Source organism: Papio anubis, chromosome 10, assembly GCF_008728515.1.
Source record: "Papio anubis isolate 15944 chromosome 10, Panubis1.0, whole genome shotgun sequence".
Taxonomy (NCBI): Eukaryota; Metazoa; Chordata; class Mammalia; order Primates; family Cercopithecidae; genus Papio; species Papio anubis.
Genome location: NC_044985.1, coordinates 25,939,031 through 25,960,944, shown reverse-complemented (window position 1 = coordinate 25,960,944; position 21,914 = coordinate 25,939,031). Strand labels below are relative to the sequence as shown.

Genomic DNA, 21,914 nt, shown 5'->3' with positions numbered 1-21,914 from the left:
TTTGCATGATTAGGTAAGGGTTGCAACTTCATAGATTCCCTCCATACCATCTATACTAAGTACTTCCCCCAAAAACAATTTTGTCAATTAGTATGATCACTTAAATATAAACTCATTTTTATAGGATGTGGATATAAGGAACAAAAAATATTGACATTGAACTGATTGGTAGACCTGATTTGAATTCTGGTATTATTATTTCCTTTTAAATTTACATATTTAAGTATAATTTTTGTAACAAAAAATCACTCATTTCAGATTGCCATTATGACTTTTAGTATATTTACAGAGTGGTATAACCATCGCCACAATCTACTTTCAGAACATTTCCATCATCCCCAAAAGAAACCTTGTGCCCATTCACAATCACTTCCTACTCCCACCCCAATCTTAGGCAAGCAGGGATCTACTTTATGTCCCTGTGAATCCTAGTATTAATAACCCAATTTCAAAAATGTGCATATTGTCATTCAGAGAAGTGAAGCAGTAGTCCCAAGAATAAATAGCTGATCATTCCATATTTTACATGTAAATTATGATTATGCAAACCCTATAAATCATGCACTACTATTTCTCCTATTTTACAAATGTGGAACTTGTGGTACAAAAAGGTGAAATAACTTTCTCAAAGTTACACACTTAGAAAATAATGAGAAAGTGAAATTTGTAGGTAGAGTTTTGATATTGTGACTAATTCTGTTGTGTGTTAAAGCTAATTAGGTTAGGAAAGGGGGAGATAATTAAAGGTTTGAGGTATTTATCTTCAGTTTGTTTATATTTAAATAAAAAATGTGCTGAGCAACAGTATGTGCAAAGCATGTGCCAAGCATGGGAGAGAAACAGAAGGAGTAAAGTGCTCTAAAGCAGGGATGTCCAATCGTTTGGCTTCCCTGGGCCACATTGGAGGAAAAATGGTCTTGGGCCACACGTAGAATACATTAACACTAACGATAGCAGACGAGCTAAAAAAAAATTGCAAAAAAACCTCGTAGCATTTTAAGAAGGTTTATGAATTTGTGTCAGGTCACACTTACAGCCATCCTGGCCCACATGCGGCCCTTGGGTAATGGGTTGGACAAGCTTGCCCTAAAGTATTTCTCAACAGAGTTGGGAAGAACAGCAGGACACCCGCTAGATCAGTGGAGTGGTTGAAGGTGGAGTCCAGAACAGGGCAGATGACATGTTGAATGTGGGATTAGTATAGAAGCAGTCAGACTCAGAACCCAAAGAGGAAGTTATATCATAGTACTTACCATTTTAAGTGCAAATCCCAGCAGGACACATCATTAACAAATCTTATCTTCATCAGTGGGGCAGAACAGCTGGCCTGTTGGGGCTGCTGAGTGTGGAGAAGGTAGTTCCAAATATTTTAAACATCTTAACAAAATAATGGAGGTATTATTTCTATACTTTAATAACAATGGGATGTAGTAGTGCAATGTGAAAGCAAAAGTACATATTAATCCCTATTTCTGCATGTGAAGCACCTTGTGTTGTCTTATTGATCGATAGAGCAAACAACCTTTCCTTCAGCAAACGTACATTAAATCCTGACTTTGAATATAAAGTGATCAAGATGCCCTGCAGAAAGGGTTCAAGAGTAACTAACCAGTATACTCACTGCAGAAAGTCGAAGAGACACAAGGGTGTCCAAAGAAAGCTCCATTATTTCTACAGGAGCGAATAGGTAAAAATTTTCAGAGAAGGAGCTCTTTGAGCTGAATCTTAAAGGATTGAGAAAACAAAAATTTAGGCAAAGGGTTTAAGGTGAGAGACACATACTTAATCTACGTAATAACTTCATAATCCATTTCTTAATTTCACATTGATGAGATAATCTCTTATAATCTGAAAAATATTATACTCTTGCTAAGTATTATTTTTATGGACGAACATTGGGAAAAAATAGTGTGCGAGCGTACTAGGGGTGAAATAGATAGATTGTTAAAGCACAAGATCTTGGTTGTGTTCATTTAGTTAAAGCCAGTCAACAGTTTTCCAAATCATCACTGTTTTCTATTTTTTCCCCAGCGGCATTCTGTATCACTAGACTTTGACATAAATGTAAGCATTTGGAAGAGATATTTGACAACCTCACCCTGACCCCCATCTTCTTGCACATAAGAGAATTTGCATTTCCATTGCCATAGAACTTGAAATTTTTAGGTCACTGAGGTACACTCTGCTGATTTCATGGCCCTGATCTCTGATTGTTTAGGCACAGGTACTGCCTTCTTATATAAATGAAACAAGAAATGGTTATTTCCATTCGGGGTTTCTATATCAGACCTAGAGATAGGGATTGGGGTAATTAAGGTGTAATGTTCCCAGTAGAGAAGTATATGAGGCAATAAATAGTGGTTGAGGTTTGTTAAACGCCAAAATGAAGCGGTGATGTCTGATAACTGCTAAAGCTATTTATGGTAAATATACTCCTAAACCATGAACATTAGTCCCATTAGATGACAGAATTTAAAAAGCAGTAAGAAACCATAAAAAGTAAAACATGCAATTTGCTTTCTTTGTCAGAGATACGAAAGTGCTGAGTTGTCTGTTTTCCCCATTGAGAATACATTTAGCATGTAATTTAGGTGAAAAGGTAACACAGTATAAACAAAAATATTTATTGCAATAAAGGATATTAAACATAAAATAGATTGCCTGGGCTGAAATTGTCATAGTTGGGGAAGAAAGGTGTGGGAGAAGGAGGAAGGAAAATACGAAAAAGAAAGATCTACATTTCTCTCATATTAAGTTTTATTAAATAAAGCAACAGCTGATTATAATAATCTCATGCATTTTGCCTACTAAATGGGCCCTAAGTCTATGGCAAGGACAAAATAACAATTTGTAAATCTGATTCTATCAGTGTTGTCTGATATTTATAGAAAGGATGATTAAAAGGGAGGGTTTCATTTATCTCTTTGTGTTTGTTTTCTACTGTACTACTTCCCTGTCCGGAATAAAGCTTAAATGTCTTTGTATTACATCCAGCCAGCCTCAGAGGCTGGCCCCTTCCTAATAGACTCCTCTCCCTTCCTATTCTGCCATCCATGCTCTTTCAAAATTTTAATGATAAAAAGTCTTATCCATAAGTAGTGATGGGTGTGTTTTGTGACTCACCATATAATTAGGACAGAATTGATTTCTCTGGCATCGTTAGAACCTAGAGAAATTTTAGTCTGCCCTTTAAACTTCTGCACACTATATCCTTTTTGCCAGTCCTATTACATACACCAGAGGAAAGAGAGTTGGCTTTTATAATGTTTGCAACAAAAACAGCAAGTTCAAATGATGTTTTCTTGTTGGAGATAAAACCGCAAAACCTATTTGCCTTTATTGTGAACACTTTTAATTTCTTTATTTTTGCTGAAACAGAGTCTCACTTTGTTGCCCAGACTGGAGTGCAGTGGTGCAATCTCAGCTCATTGCAGCCTCTGCCTCCTGGGTTCAAGTGATTCTTGTGCCTCAGCCTTCCTAGTAGCTGAGATTACAGGCACGTGACACCACGCCTGGCTAATTTTTGTATTTTTAGTAGAGGTGGGGTTTCACCATGTTGGCCAGGCTGGTCTTGAACTCCTGACCTCGGGTGATCCACTCATCTCCACCTCCCAAAGTACTGGGATTACAGGTGTGAGCCACCATGCCCAGCCTATTGTGAACACTCCTGAAAAATAGAGAAATAGTCTACCAGAAGAGACATTCATATACAAATTTTTAGTGAAGCCTTGCAGTTTAGGAGCCATCATTGGTAGCAAACCACAGGCAGGAATTGAAATGTGAGATGAGCAGATTCAGTGCTTCAAGGACATGTGGATGACATTGTGAGTAATATGTCACTAAGGTCAACAGTTGGAGAATGGTAACAAATTTTCTTAGGTTATGAGGTAATGGTACAAACATGGGAAGTTCTTGAAGGCCCCTGAGTTATGATAAGGTATATAATAAGGTGAAGGAGCTAGAAGAATGTTTATAGATGGGTTATACATAAGGCTCAAATGTCTATACGGATGAATTAAACAATTATGCTTCAATTATAACTCAAAGAGCTCCTGTATGTTCTGTTAATTTTATTTATTCCCATTATATTTTTTCTTTCCTGTTAATCTTTACCTCTTCTCTGCAAATAGTCTTCTGAAGTTAGTAAATAATATGTTGGACTCTTCAATATGCCATTAGATTATCCCGTTATCCTCAAATTACAAAATTGTTCAGGTCCCTATTTAAGTGATCCCACCATGAAGGGGTGTTTTCTTACCTTTATCTAAAGTTTTCCCTGTCTGTTCTTCTCTATATCCACACTCTGTTCCTTTCTTTCGTATTGCATATAGCTATTTATGAATGTTTCTGTTTATTACTCCTCCTCTGTTTGCCTCTAGAGTCCTAGCTCCATAATGAGAGAAAAACATTCTGTCTTGTCTACTATTATATCCCTATCACTTAGAATGGTTACTGACATACACAAGCGGCATAATGTATATTTGGTAAGTCAAAGACTGAATGAATGATGTTTTCTCTCACACAATGAGCTTTCCTCTATGGCTCACTAACTCCAAAAACAAGATTTCAGTTACTTGTAAAATTCACTGATGTGAAACATGGTGTTTCTTAAACGAGACTATGTAAAATGTTCCAAATTTTAAGGAGAAGCTGAGCTTAAAAATTCATACTATAACTTTTTGCTTAAGTAGTTTCAGAGAAAAAAAATGGCCACAATATCTGAAATTTGAATTAGAGTGAGGGGCTGCATACTAATTCAGTTCAATTTAATTGAATTCATTTTGATTCCAAATATTAAATAAGGTGCAGTCTATGCTATATAAAAAGATAAGTAAGACAGAATTCATTCACTGTAGGAGCTTCCATTCTACTGAGGAAATCCAACAATTACTTATATAGAACAACGTAATACAAGCCGAATTTGACTATGTGTCATCGTAAACGTGTATATAGAGAAATGTGGTCATCTGGCTTGGGGTGTAAGAAAAAGTAACTAATGAGATAGACCTTGAGGAGTAAGAAATTCAGGAAGGAAGGAAGAACATGGCATATATAAAGATGGAGGACTCAGAGGGGATTAGAGGTAGTACGTAACATAATTTGCCTAGAATTTATGGTATTTTAGGGAGATATTGAGAAATAAGACTAGCAGTGGGGATGGGAAAACCTGTAGGGGAATCTTAAATTCTCAATACTCTGAGGTTTCTCTGCAGATTTAAATCTTGTACTCTGTCCACTCTAAGTAGTAACTACTATTATAGTTTTTATTTTGTTTTTCATTTTCGTTGAGGGAGAAAAGCAAATTAAACATTTGTGTTGAAATAGATTTTAAATCGCCATCCTCCAATATGTCATATTCTTGTGAAAATAATTTTGTTGTGTAATAATGACTTAGATTTCAATGTTTCCTCCTGTGTTAAAAGACATATTTGCCCTTATAAAAAATATTCAAGATGGGATAGAATTAAGAGTATCTAGTGCTCCAATAATTAGCTTAAAGTGTGATCGAGGGTTTCTTCCCTGAACTCTTGGCCATTCTTCAATTATTGCTCAAATATTGTTTCCTTGGGTTTCCCTTCCCTGACACACTTACTGTCCAACAGAGCTCCCAATTATGTACACTCTTGTCCCTGGTCTTCTAGGATACTTGCAGCATTTGTAATTGCACTTAGAAATTATGACTTACTCACTTAACTCTAAGTGTCAAGAGACTGGACCCTCTTAATCGATGCAGTATATCCAGCAGCTCACATAAGATGTGTTGCCAAAGATAAGTCAGTAATTATTTTTGGAATTAATTAGTGGTCAATGGGCTTTTTGTAACAATTCCAGCAATATTACTTATCATAATTATGAATTTTCCGTGTATAAATCCAAATGCCTTTCATGCATGAAAACAATCTTAGAATGTGGATCTGCAATCCTACATGTTCAGTGTTCCAGCTTGAACCAGTGAAGTAAATGTTGTGCTTACAAATCTTTAGTTCTCTATTACATATCTATAGATCTTGATCTATAATCTTTACATGTATACATATATATATATATAATCTTTGTTTATCCATTAAAATAAAAATGATAGAAAAGATCTCCTTTTTAATGTTGGAGTCTGCGAGTTGTATTTTATAGCTGTGAACATTTGAATTAATTTCTGCTATGCTCTTTTATTTCTAATGACTGTCTACAAGAAATAGCTCTGTGTGCTCTGGAATGCTGAGCCAAACAAAACAAACGCATTTTTAAAGTAAAATAGCTAAATTGCTATAGTAATGTTGAATTTAACTATTTTCTATATTATTTCGGCCCAGCTTAGCTAAATAAATATCAGAGTCATGTTTGAAAATAATTCCATATATTAGTTTCCAGGGTCTGTGCTTTCAGAGATTGCAACGAACATAACACTTTTTGTACTGTTTCCCATTGAGAGAAACAAAGGATCCTATTTATTTTTGTTTGTCTTTTTCCTGCAGACTAGGGCACTTTTCCTTTTGCCTTATGACGGATATAAGCAACTATTTAGGCAGTTGGATTTAAGATTTAAGTAAGTTCTAAATTTGATTCCTTTTGTGTATTCATTAACTTCATGCCGACAAAGCAGATGGTCACTTGTACAATTACTTATGTGTTTATAAAGAAAATCAATTAGCACTACCCCTGTGGAGTTCTTACCTTTTTCCTCTTTAAATTCTCATCAACAAATGTATTGATAGAGTCAGCTTTTGGCATATGCAAATTCCCATACTTGTGTGTAAGCCAGGGATCTTCACACGTTAAAGAAGACTGAAACGAATCAAGAAAAACCCAGGGGAGACTGTTAGAAAGAGGGAAAGGAAGAGATGAGAGTGGTAGGGAAAAACAGCGAGGGATCAGAGCAGCGCCCTGAGAGCACACTTGGACATCGGCCATTACATGTGAGGTGGAGGAACTTTTCTGCGTTTCCCTAAAAGGCTTAAAGTAAGGGGTTATTGGGTGGACCACACAGGACATATTAAGTAAGATACAAAAGTAATGTACACAATTGACTGAAAGTCTGAGGATAATCTGGGATGCACGCAGAGAATCATTATGCATAGAAATTGGTCACTCATCAAGTAGTCTAGAGTCATGGATAACGAAAGCAGGTACCATGTAGGTTTTCTCCTTAGCTTTTCCTATACTTCATTCTGGACCTAAACCAACCTGCCCCTAGAGTTTGAATAAAGGGCCCACCAGTCTCTTTCAAATGTGCCATATCTCTGGGGATTGGAGGAAAATGTTTATAGGGGTTTTAAACTTTGTTTTCCAAACTCATTTATTATTTCAATTAGACTTGCATACTCAAGTAGATGTTTTTGAGTTTTTTTTTTTTTTTTAACTTACCATAATCATGAGAAGTTAGGATTTTCAGAAAACTAGTTCTCCGAAAGATATTTTGACTATTTTTAGTTGTTTGATTTTTCAAAATTTTCTGCAATTATTTTTAAATAAAGGAAAGGATTATTCACGTAAAATAAGATTCAAAATTTTTCCATAGGTCCAGTATTTAAGTACCGTAAGGGAGGAAATGAGAAGTTTATCATAATTGGTGGTTCCTTTCAATCCAAGGATGTAAAGAACAGAGATACTGATTTTCACAGTTCTATTATGGTTGAACTGTTTTCCAGTATGTTTGTGATATACTCATGACTTTAACAAGTACTTTTATTTTCATAATTTTAAAGTGCTAAATACAGAGACCTAACATGCATTTTTGAGAGCTATATGGTGGGGAATTCCAACGAATAAATGCACCTTTAGTTCGTGCACAGTGGCTCACACCTGTGATCCCAGCACTTTGGGAGGCCGAGGTGGGCAGACCACAAGGTCAAGAGTTCGAGACCAGCCTGGCCAATATGGTGAAACCCCCTCTCTCTCTACTAAAAGTACAAAAAATTAGCTGGTGTGGAGGTGGGTGCCTATAGTCCCATCTACTCAGGAGGCTGAGGCAGGAGAATTGCTTGAACCCGGGAGACAGAGGTTGCAGTGAGCCAAGATCGCGCCACTGCACTCCAGCCTGGATGACAGAGTGAGACTCCATTTCAAAAATAACAACAACAACAGCAACAACAACAAAACACCTGTAATTATGCCCCTATTAGTTACTTTTTTCTCCATTATTCTCCATTTTTAAGCTTATTGTGGTGAATATACTACAAAGGTATATGGTATATACCTTTGATTGTATATTTTTGTACTCTACATTCCTAAAAGTAAAGTTACTAGGTTACAGAGATTCCACATTTAAAATGTACTAAGTCTTACCAAATAGCTCTCTAAATATTGTCTCAGTTTATAATTCCGGCAACCTCCTACGTGAATGCCCTTTCCCCACCCCCTCACCAACAATGTACCTGTTAGAAAGGAGTCTTCCTACTTGAACTCTTTGGCAGTTACTGCCTCACACTCCTCTACATTGCTGGCCACACTCTCTTCAAATGTTCATATCCTCTTTCATGGTCTTATTCTTAGAAGCTGAACTTAACTTCTTCTCCCAATCTTACATTTTTCTGCCTCTTGCCCTCTCCCGTTATGTGTTTGCTGATACTTTCTCCACATTACATTTCTCAGGGCCATAACTTCAATATTAATATTGCTCTTTTTCATGGTGACATTTTCTTGTCACATATTTATTTGTTTGGTAGACTCACATATGATTGAGAAAAAATGTTTAATATGAATGAGGTAAAATGTTGGGAGGTATCGTTATTTCCTATATAGAAATTTAGTTGGGAAAGGAGTTTATGGGGAGATGGCTATCTCAAAGCAAAAGGTGAAGAATCTTTATGGTACTATCACCAATATATATTGGTTGTGTTGGGCATAGGTGGGACTTTTACTACTACATATAAGCTACTCGTTCGATAGATTTTCGGCCTGTTGATAAAAATTGGAATCAAGTAATTGAGCTAAATGAATAATTTACAATATTCTCTTTAATTTAAGGTAAGTTACTAAGAGAAATAAAATAACCAATCATTTTATATTGGCACAGAGGGTTTTTTTTTTTTTTTAATAACAGAAGTTGAATTGTAGGAGATGTGATGTCTTTATACTTCACCCTAATCACTTATTCGGAATGGCAATTGTAATCCTTGGTACAAAAATAGAAGAACATTTATTGTACAATGGCACCTGTCAAAACAATGTTTTGCTATTGTTTTCAGTAACTTTTATGGCTTACACACAAGCTGGAAGGTAAGATTGTATAACTAGATTAGAACTATTAAGGTTTCAAATGATAATATACTTGTTATAGCATTAAGATTTATTTTGTTACTGAAACTGGTGAGAAGTGCCACATTTATTACAGTTTTAAAGGCAAATTGCCATATAAAATGTTTATTATATGCACATGAGTATATATGAAATTTATCTCTGTGTGTGTATGTATGTATTACACATATACACATAGAAAGAGAGTAATTATGTAATTCAACAGGACAAAAATAACAAGACGTCGATAAGCATAGGCATTCTATTCAAGCAACTAATTTGAAAGCTTAGTGTCCAAACTGAAAAGCAGAGTACCTACTCCTCACAGACTATGTAAGTTTATACCTTTGTAGCTTCCGATTTCCGCAGTCATAAAGCTTAGTGACAGACCTAGCATTGGTGGCCATGTGATAGAAGTGCTTATTTACTATTACTCTGTAAAGTAATTTATCCACAACAAGAAGAATCCAACAATCCTCTATCTCTATATTTTCATCTTTGTACTCATAAAGAATAAGGAAAAGTTGCCATTACTTACACTTGATGGAAGACAGAACGGGTTTTAAACCATCTTAAATGGAATCAGTGTTTCAATAAATGGCTGTTGCCAGTCCATCTGCCACTCTTTCAAATACCTAATGTAAATTGAATGGATAGGCAGAGAGGTTTCTTTAGAGCAGTGGATGAAACCTTTTAAAGACAATTGGGCAATCATGAGAATTGTGAGGCATTATAATTAAAAGAAGGAAGAAAGACTATGTCAGCAGAAGGGCTACCACTGACATAGTCAAATACTGTAATATCTCAAGGAGAACGCAATATTGGCAAATACTTTCATGTTAATGTAATCTGATACCATATAGTTCATATAGTACTTGCCACTCTTATTGCTATTGTCTTTTGTCTTAACTCTGAATATGTCTTTATGTGATATATATCAAGCTTTCTTGATAACTTTATAAAAGTTGGAATAAAGCCATATTAGGCTGAGTGGATGTAAGCAAGATGTAAGATTAGTGGAAAGAAAAGAGAAATCGAGACAAATACGATGTGTGCTTTTATTTTTTAATCTCTGTGCTAACAGAAAACTTCATGCATTGCATATAACAACATATGGAAAGTACAAGGTTTTCTGTGAAATGCTTTGTTGACCATCTGTCTTCTCTGGATTGATTGTTCATGCACTTAGTACTAATACTTTTTTCTAGGAAAAAAAAAAAAAGGTCTTTCTTTAGTAATCAACTTTCTTTCTGGTTTTCCTGAATATAGTGGCTTCATACATTTAATAAAAATAATCTTTTGTCAAATAACAGTTAAAATGCAGTTAAAATTGACCAATGCTTTGAGACATTTAGAAACTATTGATTTAAACAAATTATTTCCACCCTAAAGTATTTCTACATTTTAGTAGAAGGGCAATTAGTCAGTTAAACTTAACATTTTATTTTTAAACAGGTACTTTTCATGCCTGATAATTTATGCTTCTAAGTTTTTAATAAAGACAATGAATCTTCTCTTTATTAGTCCATTGTAAATATACTTATCTTTTAAGTATAAAAAGTATCTTTTAAGTATAAGTATTGGGCAGTTTTCATTGCCCAATAGTGACTCAACCTAGACCATAAGGTTCTCTTTCATTGATGTTAGTGTCACATTATTTACCTTGGAAATGACGAATGTTATAAGAGACTTTCCACAATAGCAATATCTGCTATATAATACAATTTTTACATGCACTGCAAGTAGAAATGACATAAGATTTAGACTGGTAGCAAGGTTAAATAAACAATTCAAATTTCTATTCTGCGTCTTTGTGACAAAATATTTTACAAATGGACAAAAAACCTATTTGCTAAATACTGAGGGTGTTTGAAATTCATGTACGTAGTAGAAAGCGTTTCACTCTTTTAAGAAGAATGTTCAGAAAAGAACTTTTTATGGCAGTTGCTGAAACTACAAAAGTAGGCTAAGTAAAGATCAGTTCATTATGTGTAAGTCAAAACTTATGAGGGGAATTGGGGTGCTTCAGCAAATCTGGAAAACATTAGAAAATCTAAGCAACAACAGAAAAAATGATCACTTATGATAGTAGAATAGTGGCACAGTGAAAAGTCTGGATTTTGACCACTATGTTAATAATAGATGGTAATACACTCATACTTATGCATAGGCCTTAGATTATTCAGAGTAGGAAAACTACTGGAACACAAAATCCCAGAATTTCAGTAGCTTGGCACAAAAAAGGTTTATTTAGTTATTGTCCAGTCATAATCCAGTGCAGGTCCTGGAGGTCTCAGAGTTCCAGGAGCTTCTATTGGTTCTACCTTTCCCTATGACCTTGGCATTGTCCTGGATCCTCTGAAGCAGACCAGGGAAGAAGCAAAGCAGACCATCTCCCAGGATGTGTTTAAGGACTGTTTTTAGAGGTATTATGCATCATGACCTCTCACAATCCATAGGCCAGAAGTCATTCACATGGCCACATCTACCAGTAGGAAAAGCTAAGAGATGCAGTGGAGCTTTCTGCCCAGAAAGACATAGGAAATAGTTTGTGAACATCTAACCAGTCTCTGTTACAGTTCTTCATATTTATGAGTTTATTTCTGTCATTGGATCTTCTAAAAAAACAAACAAAAAATATCCCCAAAATGGTTATTTTACTTCAAGGAATTGATAAAAGTTAAACACACTAACAAAATTATCAATAAGCAAACCTACAAATGAACACAGACCTTCTGAATGAGCTTTTTATTCTGTTGAAAAACCCAACATATATATTTTTTTCCCATTGAAGTGTGTGGACTGCCACCTTCTATAGTAGAATTTTGGTTGTGTATTATGTGACCACACATGGAAAAAGGCAAAGACTGTTTAAACAGTGGTAATCCTAAAATTCAAGCCTCCATGTACATGTGTGTTGGCTGAACCATGAGCAGCTCTAGGAGCCCATTTCCATATACTACCATGTAAATGACACCCTCCTATGGCCCCTGCATGGTCTCCACAACTGTGTGACCCAAGTACAACAATTTGCATGATTAAGATTTACACCAAGAAGGATCCATCTCCATACAAAGCTTAATATTTGAAGTACTGCAGAGAGTGAAAAGAGCCTTTGCCTCAGTGTAAAACACTTGGTTTTGAATCCTTACTGTGCCGATTCTTAACTGTGATATTGGCCATGTTAGTCAACCTACAAAAGCTTTACTTTTTCTACCGAAAAGTGAGTATGTACAAGATGGCATACCTGCAATGCCTAGAAATAAATGGACATTTATAATTCTATTTCCATATCCCTTTCCTCAACAAGGCAGAAAAAACCTAAAAGATAAAACTTTGCAGATGCTGCCTACTTTTGTAAGATGAATTCAGAGGAGTGTTTATATGAATTTTGTTAGGACATCAGGAATTTTGTTAAGTTAATAGAAACTGGCAACCATGGTATATAGACAAAAAGATACTACATCATACTGATCAGTATTTCACTTCAATGGCCAACACATTTTTAGTGCCTATAATGTGCCAGGCCTTTTTAAGGTATTTTTACACACGTTCTATTTTTGTTTACTCAGAAAATTGTATATACAGAAATTACTACTGCTGTTTATTCCTCTCTTACCCCGAAGAGTTTTATTTACTGTGGAGAAAGAGTGTTGATTACCAAGCTGCAGCCTAATTTGTTGGCCTGATGCTCCTGACAAAAAAAAATGTTCAGTGGATTGTGTTAGCTGCCAGTTTATACCACTTTTACTGGTGGTGTACCATAGTTCTCACACTATAATGTTTTCTCTACAGTTGCAGAAGTCAACTGTCGTGGTCCAAATGCTGGAACTGGAATGAGCCAGCATCCAGAAGTCCTTTCACTCTTCTCTTTGTCATTACTTGGACATTCATGGCCATATGCTATACTTAATGTGGCTCTCTTAATAGAAACTGCCCCCCAACCCTGAAATAGAGTAAGAAATTCAATGAATGTCTAATATCCTAACTCTTCTTGGCAGTGGACAAAGAGGGAGAAACACGAGAAAGTAGGATAAGAAGTCATTTAGTACTTTTTTTGGTCTCTCCTTTTTATTCATATCAATTAGGACTCTGGTTTACACTTTGTTTGCTTAAGAATTAATTTGTGAAATTCATGCAAATCATTCCATCATTACCCCAAATAGTGGCCTTCTGTTTTATCCATGTTTCACCTTGGATATTTTCAAAGCAGAAGCGTATTCTATTAGCATTCACATAATGAATGTCAACATGTGTTCCATACTTTTAATTTCCTGTCCTCAAGAGTGTGGACTTTGTTGCCAAAGAGACGGAGGCTCAAATCCCAGGCTTAACTTTTACAGACAATGTGGCCTTGGGCAAGTTACAGAACTTCTTGGAAAACCTGTTAACTCTTTTGCAAAATAAGAACAATTAGATCATATTTGCAGGGTTGTTTAAAAGATAGAGAGAATGTATATCAAACAAAGTATGTATTATGCATGACCGATTAAACGTATTAGATATTATTTATGTCAGAAATTGATTATAATAGTTGCAAAATAAGTAATACGTAAAATTGTTAATATGTTGACCAAATATTGGGCAAACAAAATGCAGAACTCAGTTGGTCACCAATTGCATACCTAACCTAATTCCTATATAACAATGTCTATAAAATGAAAGAGAAACTTTGACTATAAGTGCTAATTTAAGAAGAAAATTTACATCCAAACTGACAAAAACAAATAAAATGTGTCACCATAATATTTGTAATCGGTATGAGAAGCTTCCTTGAAAAGCAAACATGGTGACGATGAAGGAGGTGAATTTTTTTAAATGAGGAAATTGCGATTCAAATTTTCACCCACTTTTATGAACTGTGATAGGAATAGAAGTGATTTAAAAGTAGAAATCTAAAAGACAATCCTGAAGCACTGTAGGAATGGTACAATACTGGGACCATTCTATTCCTGCTTACTCCTACACAGTCACTTCCTTTTTTGTTTTGTTTTTTTTTTTTCCTTGGGTAATATTGTAATGTAGAAAATGTGTATTTGCATTTACAGAATGTCAGTATTCGTGAAAAGTAAAATGCATAGTCTTATATGCATATTTTCAAAAAGGAAGTTACATTTAAAAAGAACTCATTTAGTTTTCTCTTACTTTTTATATGACAATGCATATAGAGATGGAGAAACTAACATGCTGCCTATAGAAAATTGGGCTCCATCCAGCTACTCTCAGGTATTTTTATATTTAGCACAGGTATGGATATTAGTATGTGTCTGTATGCCCAAGAAAGAAGTAAAATGGGTCAAGGCTAAAAGGTATTTTATCCTATATAACTTTCCTTTTTTTGTTAACCGTTACCTTTTCATGTTAATTGCGTGCTTCTGTATCAGAGTGCTTCTGTATCAGAATGCCCCTTGATATATTTTGATAATTTAGGATAAAGAACAGTCATAAAGAGAAAAGAATAGAATTGATGAATATGGAGCTTTTCCATTGTGTAATCTGCAAAAAAAGAAATTTGCTTGTTAAAAAAGTACTCTGTCAAAGCTGAGTTTGTGTTACATAAAATAGTTGAAAGTGCCAGCAGGTATGTGTTTATAGTGTCTTAGTACAGATAAGTGTTTTATCATTCTCAGACCTTTTTCAGATGCCTACTGCGTGCTTATCTCTCTGCTCTGCAGGAGGAGCATGCAAAGATCAGCTCAACCTCTGAAATAGATCACTGTACTGATTTCTATCGGTGGATTGGTTGCCAAAACAAGCAGGAGCTAGTCAGTTTACTTTTGGACTATACTTCGTAGGTCAACTTACATTTGGTTATATGACGAGTCATATCACCTAATTCCTTAATCCGTGATTCAGAATTAGAAATTCCAAGTAGAAATTCATCCATGGATGGAAGAATCTAATTCCTTTTTCCTTTAATGCACAAATAAAGCAAGGAGTTGTTGTGTCTTGTAGTACCAGCAAAAAAGGATTACTCATTTGTCAGGTTCTAGACAATGGACCCAAGTATACATTCATGATAAGAATTATGTCTAAAGTTTTTTCTCTAATAGCAAAAAAAGAAAATTGTGATAGATATAGATAAAATATGTTATTGAAGATATATGTTATTGAAGATTAAAAATATAGTTCAGATAATTGTACATATTTGAGGTTGTATTTTAGGGCTACTAGTGAGATAGTTAATTCACAAATTATCCAGGCTATGGAAAAGTCTGTAGTTATTAATTTATTCAAAATATGTCTCACCTATTGTTTGCCAGGGTCTTTTGGTCTAAATTACATCTGTTTCTTTCTATATGGCTGAAGGATAAAATATGACCCTAGAAAATTACTCACTCTGTTCATTTGAATGTCAATATTGTTGAGAATTTGAAAGAATGAAAAAGCTTATTATTTGAATAAAACTATCTCAGCTAGTGGACAACTGTGCACCTGTAAGGCATTTCTTACCTTCTGGAGAAAGACTTAAGGTAATTGAGCTGTTGAAAAATGGACTGACAGCTGATTTTTACAGTACAAGAAAAATAAAGTTGATTAATGAAACAGTTAATAATTTTTTGTTGACATCATGCCAAATACACTGATGATATATACTGTCCCTCCCACTTATTTAGTGTCTACTAACTGTTCAGTTGACATCCAAAATATAAACACTATTTTTTCTCTTCTAAGTTCTTTAGACCTATACTGCTATCCCCCCACCAAAAAAAAGTTTTATTGCTGCTTTCTATGTAAAATGAAATGTGACCTTTGAATAGAGGGTCAACTTGTCATTTAGTTATAAAAGATAACCAATGACAATCTAGTCATTGCTATCACAGCATAAGGAGTCTAATTTAATAATGGTGGACTTGAAAAGGTGGGAATTATTCTATGCACTAAGAATTTGAACACAGTACAACCATTTTAACAATGGAAAGTTTATATGGATTGTGTTTCAGAATATGATGTATCTGGATATTGAAAAACCTTTTTTCCATCAGTTTTATTCACTGTGTAGCTAAGGACATTTCAGTTACACCCAGTTAACCCAGATTAGTGGGTTAGTGTCAAGATATAGCTTTTGACAGATTATGATTAGGTAGAGGTAAACAAAACAATATTATCACGAGGTTAGTGTTTCACAAATTCGGTTACATGAAACAATGGTGTCCCTGGAGATATTAAAAATGATAGGTAATGAAATTAGTTTATGCAAATGTATCAATTTATATCAAATCCCTCTTGAAGCATCACAATTCACAGAGAAATCAATGAGAAATCCTGGAATGAAGGTATTTTTCAATTTGGTTAATGTATCTCATCTGATAAAAGCAATAAAAGACATAACAACTCCTTTCTTTGTGTGTCTGTAAAAAGGAAAAAGAAATTAGATTCTTCTATCCCTGGATAAATTCCCATTTGACTAATTCCAAACCATGGTGGATTTGGATAGAATTCAGGTGGTTAGAACAACACATTTCAACATTTGTAACCAGGCAATACTTTTTTACAGCTATAGATTGAGAAAGGCTTTTTGAACCTAGTGTATATAGCTAAGCCAAGCCTTGCCAGGATTGCTGAAGAAACATCATCCAATTCTTATTGCTGCGAATAACAAACACTTAAATCAAAAAAAGTCATAATTCAGAACTACCTGGGACAGTACAGATCAAATAGTATACAGTTGTAAATACAGAATTATTGAGTGTCTTATTGTCTTAAGCGGATAAAACTTCTGAATTTGCTTCTGCTTATTCCAGCCATTCTGCTTGAAACAGTCAGAAAATAAATAGTTTTTCAACTTTCTGTCCTAATTAGCTCAGCCTTCACCAATGAACACAAACATTTTAGAGGTCATTATTATTCTTACCTACATTTTTACAGCACACTGACCTATGTGCTATTTAAATTCTGGGGTTTTAATTTCATCATCATTATTGCAGTTTTCCAAATGCCACTGGATGTAGATTACTGCCAACTAAGGCTTATTATCAGCAGGCCAGGGTTATAATGTACCGCAGACAGTAGCATTCAGTTAAGGCCAAAGTCGTTTATTTCATATGGCTAGGTTACAGCACACATTAGGCAGGAGAAACAGACTATTGACAAAACTACAGAAAAAAATGCATAAATACAAAATCCTCTGTGGCATTTGCCTTGAAGTTACATCCCAAATTTAACACTTATTTAACTTTACCCATAATAAAAAATAATCATCTTTTCCCCTACAACAAGGCACAGTGTAATTGTGTAGACTACTTTTAATTCAGGTTCATGATCTGAAGTTTAAGACGTGTGTAAAATGCTTATTTTAAATTTAAAACCTGTGCTGAGAAGTTCTGAGAAATACGTTATATGAAATCCACATAATACCTTTGCAAAAGTAACCTTTTGGATTTTATGTCCTCTTAATCACTAAATTTCAGGTTGTGTCTCTCCTACTTCCTAGTGAACTGTGTTACTGAAAATTAAAATCCTTAAAATACAAGCCAGTACAACAAAAGTTCGTCCTAGTAACTCTTAAAGCTCTTCAATTCCTACAGGCTTTAGCCTTTGTCAATAGCCAAAATATTTGCTTGAAAAATAACTTCTTTGAGTTTCAAAGCAAATGAAAACATAAAACAAGCAAAAAAAGGCTTTTGTGTTGTTTTTCTCTGCGTATCTAGGATTTGTTTCTTCATTCATAAATATGGTTTCCAAAAATCATTGCCTCAGTCAAAATTATTGCCCTTTTTAAGAAAGCTTTTCATGTATACACTTTCTACTTAACTGCTTTTCTTAACACCTCTTTTCTGCATTAATTCTAATGAGAAGTCATCTTGCTTACATAAATTCAGTGCCAACTTCCACATGACTAACTAAGTCAGCTATGGTTGTGACTTGGAATGACCATGTGCTTCTTGGAGCTTTTGTATAATGATAATGGCTTCCTTGTCACTAACAGGTCTCTACAACCAACTACAAAGGCAACTTACAAATCTCCTTCTCAAACATGAAGCCTTAATTAAAAGTATGAGAATTCAACTATGAAAATACACGAATCCAAGGAGAAAATAAATCAGAAAAGAAAAACAAAAAAAAGGCACTGGTTCCATGATATTTACAGCTATGTTTTTCCAGGCTAAAGAAATACCTAAGTAGAAGTGATAATCGAATTGTTGAAACATTCAAGTTTTTAGAAACGTTTCACTGAACTCAACATAAATGATAGTGCCAGAGAGAATAGCCAAAGTGCTGAGGTTGATAGCTACTCCCTAAAATCTTTGGACTTAAGTCTTAGCAGTTACACAACTAAAAATTGCATTACTTCTGTCCTATATGTCTTGACTGTCAATTAGCTAAAATGCAAGTCAATCCATTTTGAAAAAAAAAAAAAAAAAATAGGTCTCCCTCATTTGACTGCCAGGCTAAATAGTTCAGTCTTCCATTTCCTTTGAAAATGTGATTGGCATTTTAATAGACATGAATCACTCATAGACAAAGGCTATTTAATAAAAACGTTATTTGTGGACTTTTTTGTCTTGCTTTCAGACCAAACTAAACTAGTTATTTAAAAAAAAAAAAAAAAAAAAAAAACCCTCAGTACTGTTTTTAGCATGCATTTTCTAGACTGCATTTAAAACAGTGTACCTTTCATTACACGGGATAACCCATACCTTATTTTTCCCTATTTTGTTTTCATCTTTATCAAGAAGAATAAGTCTCTCCAAACAGTAGAGGCAAAATTAAAACTGATGAGGAAACTGAACTAAAAAAGAAATAAGGGATTGTATGAGAGCTCAGAGTTCCCCTAAATGATTGTATGCCTCCTCTTTAGGATAAATTTACCTCCCAGAATGTGCAAATATTATTTCAGAATTCTTTTACTCTTTTAAAAATGATAGCAAACATGCTATAGAAGACTGGAAACATGGACATTTTTTGATTTTTCAAAAATGGAAAATATTATAAGCATAGTATTAGGAAAACATTTAGATTATTAAGTGGATAGCAGCAAGCATTAAAAAAATTAAGTCAATCATCAGAAACCAGATTATGTTCACCAAACATATAAACAAGTTAAACATGTATTCTAATCCAATCTCATTTCATTCTTTATGGTGCTAGTGTACTCTGGGGAGGAGAGGCATGTTGGGAAGACACACTATATCAAGTCTCTTCGTTCAGCAATTAATTTAATGGACTATGACAGCCCAAAAGGAGGAATTATGGTAAACAATACAATTAGTTGGGGTTTATGACTTATTGAACAGCACATTTCTTAAAATGGTGCTGCTTAATTGATTGATGAAAATCTTCACCATCCTCCTGATCTATGTCCTGAAATGCTCCAATTTGGTCAAGCATTTTCAACACTTTAGCAATGACTTCAGTAAAAAAATATGTTTCGAAAAATTTCTAGATAATACAAAGCAATGAGAAATAGTAAATATGATGAATGACAGAAGCAAAGTTGAATGTAAAGTAACTAAACACTGATTCATAAAAGCACGTGTTTATACTGCTGCTTCTACTTTTCCCTGACCCACTAGTCATCCCCACATCCCACTGTTGTAAAAAATGCAATGGGACAATCCCCATCACACAAACACACTATTCCCATCTACCCCAGGAATTATGTTTAGTCTGTGTTTGGATAGGGGCTGTATTTACTGCCTTATTTTAATTTAAGCATTATAAAGTGACCATCATTTCTTAGGATGTATTCTGTTTTTTTCTGTTTTTCAGGACCAGAACATTCTAAATACTGTTTCCAATATCAGTGATCTGTCACACAGAGACACATCCACACATCACAGTATTTTCTATAAGGTCCCGAGATAATATGGAGATGGCAGAAATTAATGTGGCTCCTAGGATCACAGGATTTGATACGCTATTTACTGATGGTATAATGTTAACATGCAATGGGGAGGAGCCACCTCCAGCCTGGCTCACTGAGGTATATTTTGACCAAGACAATTTAACATGAAAAAAATTTCAATTATTACACATTTCATAATTATTCCCAGTTAAATTTTCCTCTGCCATAATAAAAACCCACTTTTCATGATAAGCTATGGGGATAGTTCCAAGAAAGGGGAAGAAAATGTGGCTGTGTCAGAAATGTTGGTGCATGGAAGTCTTCAGGTGTGAATCATTTCTGTTCATGGCTCTTGGTATATTGTGACTTAAAACTTATGTACGTGAGCAGGGAAAATACAGTGATTGGCCTAGACTTCATTTAATGTCTTAGCAACAAGGCCACTACACTCCAGTCTTTTCTACTATTCACTATAAAATGATTAGATGAACACCAAAACTGACAAAAATGCTGTATCTCACTTAAGTGAAAGATGGAGAGGAAATATGTACAAATACGAAGTACAGAGTATCACTTGGCGGTTTTGCCTAATTGAAAAAGTTACAAAGGATAATAGATGGTTGTGATAAAATCAGCTCTGGGGATCGTAGAGGAAGAAACGCTGTCCAAAGGACATTGAACTGCAGATCTGCCTACATTCAGTAAAAGGGCTCCCCTCAGAACCACCCCTCCCATTGCAAGTGAAACTTACCTGTTTTATCAAACTGTCAGTTTCTGTTAAGTGACATAAATCATAAAAAGCACCTAGAACGATGCCGGACCCTCTAGTTGTTAACTATTGCTATTATTATTTTTGTATAATCAATGTCAGTTCTTGAGACCTAAATGTGCCAAATATCAGCAATTTTATGTAGCCCAACCTCATTATTAACACTTTGAGTTTGTTAGCAGCTGTGCTTAGAATCTAAAGTTTCTTGTTCCATCTCCAGTCCTAATTCATACAGAATTATTTAAAATTTAAGGCTCCAGTTACATCGGGGACCAAACCCACTCTATCATTGCACTCAAGGCATCACCATTTAAATCCGATGCCAACAACCTGAGCATGCTTAGAAGTCTGCAGTCCTTATGCTCTCAAGTTCAGACATCATGTAAATGAGCAATAGGTGAAAGAGACAAGGATATTTATAGCCTCAACAAGATGAAACTTAAGGAGATCAAAAATGTTGCTTTAAATAATTGAAGAGGGAATTTTTAAAATATTATTTTGAGAATAGAACTGGATCTCATAGAAACTGCTAGAAGATGAATATCCCTTAAACATAAGAGCGCTCCAGATATGGAATAGCTGCCTCGTTAGGTGGCGCCTTCCATCACCGATTTGGAACAATTCAGGAGCTCATACCAAGCTTCAGAGGAGCTAACAGGAAATCCCTGAGGCCACTCTACATTTCTGCTACCAGCCTGCAGCTACTATCTTATACGTGTTCTGATTTGTTTTCTCTGCACAGCTCTTAAAAAAAAATGTTTAGAGTAATAATGTATAAACGTTTAGACCTGTAAAAAATACATCATTGAAGCCTTTAGTCTACCATTTTCATTTTAAGGATGAGACCAAAAGAGAATAAGCAACTTTCTTAACGTCACAAACAATGCAGAGACTGGGCAGGAACTGGAAGTCAGATGTCTGCGCTCAGAGAGTACATTTCCCCTGAACCAGATTATCCCATCTTTTAATTGTAAGGAATAGCTTATGGATCCTGCTATTTCCAGATTGGGAATTTTAAAGTAGAATTTAAGTATTATGTTTCTTTTACTCTTCCAGGCTTTGTTGTCACTCCAGGCTCTCACCTCAGGTTCCAATTTTTTTTCTTTCCCTATAAACTTATTATCC

The 21,914-nt window shown here is 34.9% G+C and overlaps 1 protein-coding gene and 1 long non-coding RNA gene across 2 annotated transcripts in view; one reads left to right on the top strand and one right to left on the bottom strand.

Annotated features, from left to right (window-relative positions):
- The window catches only part of LRP1B (LDL receptor related protein 1B), a 1,950,491-nt gene that overhangs the window by 71,224 nt on the left and 1,857,353 nt on the right, over positions 1-21,914 (top strand). The gene's annotated exons all lie outside the window — the stretch shown is intronic.
- On the bottom strand, positions 1,642-9,854 carry LOC103876213. The gene is made up of 3 exons (XR_002516397.2): positions 9,770-9,854; positions 6,670-6,780; positions 1,642-1,724 (listed from the first exon to the last, which is right to left on the bottom strand). It is a non-coding gene; the product is annotated as an uncharacterized LOC103876213 (long non-coding RNA).